Source organism: Nerophis lumbriciformis, linkage group LG39, assembly GCF_033978685.3.
Source record: "Nerophis lumbriciformis linkage group LG39, RoL_Nlum_v2.1, whole genome shotgun sequence".
In the NCBI taxonomy this organism is placed as follows: domain Eukaryota; kingdom Metazoa; phylum Chordata; class Actinopteri; order Syngnathiformes; family Syngnathidae; genus Nerophis; species Nerophis lumbriciformis.
The window spans coordinates 14,322,501-14,325,000 of record NC_084586.2 but is presented as its reverse complement, the minus strand read 5'-3'; the positions used below and the strand labels follow the sequence as shown (position 1 = coordinate 14,325,000).

The window sequence follows — 2,500 nt, the reverse complement described above, 5'->3', positions numbered from 1 at the left end:
AAACATTTTTTTTTTTTAGACATGTATCTCGTGCGCTCAATAAATTTTTATAGTGATAAAAAAAAAAAATTTTTTTTTTTAGACGTGTATCTCGTGCGCTCAATAGATTTGTATAAAGTGATAAAAAAAAAACAATTTTTTTTTTTAGACATGAATCTCGTGCGCTCAATAAACTTTTTATAAAGTGAAAAAAAAAAAAAAAATTTTTTAGACATGTATATATATATATCTCGTGCGCGCAATAAATTTTTATAGTGATAAAAAAAATATTTTTTTTTTTTTTTGGACATGTATCTCGTGCGCCAATAAATTTTTATAGTGATAAAAAAAAAAATTTTTTTTTTTAGACATGTATCTCGTGCGCTCAATAAATTTTTATAAATCGATAAAAAAAAAAAAAAAAAAATTTTTTTTTAGACATGAATCTCGTGCGCTCAATAACTTTTTATAAAGAGAAAAAAAAAAATTTTTTTTTTTAGACATGTATCTCGTGCACTCAATAAATTTTTATAAAGTGATAAAAAAAAATAAAACATTTTTTTTTTAGACATGAATCTAGTGCGCTCAATAAACTTTTTATAAAGTGATAAAAAAAAATAATATTTTTTTAGACATGCATCGAGAAAGCGCACGAGAAAGTTTCTCCTGCACATGAGATACATGTCTAAAAAAAAATATATATATTTTTTTATAACTTTATAAAAAGTTTCTCGTTCGCGCGAAATACATGTCTAAAAAAAAAATTGTTTTTATTTTTTTGTAACTTTATAAAAAGTTTCTCGTGTGCACGAAATACATGTCTAAAAAAAAAATTGTTTTTATTTTTTTTATAACTTTATAAAAAGTTTCTCGTTCGCACGAGATACATGTCAAAAAAATAAAATAAAATAATAATAATAATTTAAAAAAAATACCCCCATGTCCTTAGGGGCTCCGTACAAATAAATGCGGCGACGGCGGAGAGGACTGAAAGGTGGGCGAGGTCGACGGCTCGCACAACGTTGTGGGGCGGCCGGTGGTGCGGATATGTTTTTGAACACAGCACCAGGCGTGCGTGTGTGATATGGCGCGTTTAAAAAGAGGCCTCCGAGAACAGTTTCTCTCTTGAGGTGGGCGGGGCCAGTGGAGAGGTGGGCGGGACATACAGGTACATCTATACACACACACACACACACACACACACACACACACACACTGTATGGGGAACCAAGTAGGCGCTGGCAGAAAAGCAACAAAGGAGGGGAAAGAAGACAAAAAACAAGGACGAGGAGGAGGAGGAGGCGGGGCCGACATGCAAACGCCACCCGGGGCCAACCGCGGGCCCTCTGCCGCCCCCTGCTGCATACACACAAGACAGGACGTGCGCGGGGGAAAAAGCTTACACAATATAATCCCCCCCCCTTTTTTTTTTCTCTAAAAACTGTTAAAAAGTAGCTTTAAATATCAATAAGGGGGAAAAAAAAAAAGAGAAAAAGCTCGTCACGGGACGCGAAAAACACAAGAGAACACGCAACTTTAAACCCCGCCCCCGGTCCTCGCCACGCGTGACGACGTTACACCAAGCTGCGGGGGGGGGGGGGGGGGGGGGGGGGGGGGGGGGACGAGCACACGAAACAAAAACACATAAAAAGCCTAAAGTTCTACACTTTGGTGCTTCATGTTTTCCATATCAAGTTCCAGCCCCCCTCAAAGCGTGTTTGCCCCCCCCCCTTCCAGGTCACATGCCTCCGAAAAAACAAAAGGACCAAAAAAAAAAAGAAGGCGTCGGCTAACTTCACGTGCTCCTCCCTTATAGGATGAAGACTATAAATGCTTGCTTGGGTTTCGGTGGTTTTTTCTGGAACATCGAGTCGTAATTTACACATAAACTGTCACAACTGGAAATCAGCTCCTCCCCCCAGGACGTCTCGCCTTCGCGCGGGCCGCGAGAAAGATGGCTGCCGAGGGGTGGGTGGGGGGGTGGGGAGGGCCAGAGGGCAAAGACGCGCCCTCCACAATCAGGCAGGCGCCAAGATGCATGCATCGTCCCCACGTGGGTGGGGGGAGGGGCGGCGGCGGCGGCGACGACGTCTTGTGCTCGGCCGAAACCCCCGGCGGGTCAAAGGAGAGACAGGATTGGTTGGTATCGTGGAGAGGGATGCGATCTGGCCCGGCCGGGCTCCTGGCACGAGCCCGTCCACGCAGGGGGACGAGCCCCCCCGAAACACACTTGCCGAAAAAAACTGCCCCCCAAAACGCCTCCGGCAGGGCGGAGGCTCAGGACCACTGGGGGGGGGGAGAAGACGGGGGAGACAAATTAGCTCCATGCTAGTCAAGTGTGCTAAGCTAACATGCACATATTAGCTTAGCACAAAGCAAATTAGTATAGTATTTCACTATTTCATCCAGGGGTGTCCAAAGTGAGACCAGGGGGACATTTGTGGACCGCAGCTAGTTTTTTAACAGCATATATATATATATATATATATATATATATATATATATATATATATACACACAC

General features: G+C 42.4%; 1 protein-coding gene across 10 annotated transcripts in view; it reads right to left on the bottom strand.

Moving 5' to 3' along the window:
• Positions 1-486: 486 nt before the first annotated feature.
• Positions 487-2,500, bottom strand: part of LOC133577958 (calcium/calmodulin-dependent protein kinase type II subunit gamma-like) — a 197,705-nt gene continuing 195,691 nt past the window's right edge. For all 10 annotated transcript variants that reach the window (XM_061932144.2, XM_061932148.2, XM_061932150.2 and 7 more), the window contains one exon: positions 487-2,265. The gene's annotated coding sequence lies outside the window, so the exon portion shown is untranslated. The remainder of the gene's footprint in view (positions 2,266-2,500) is intronic.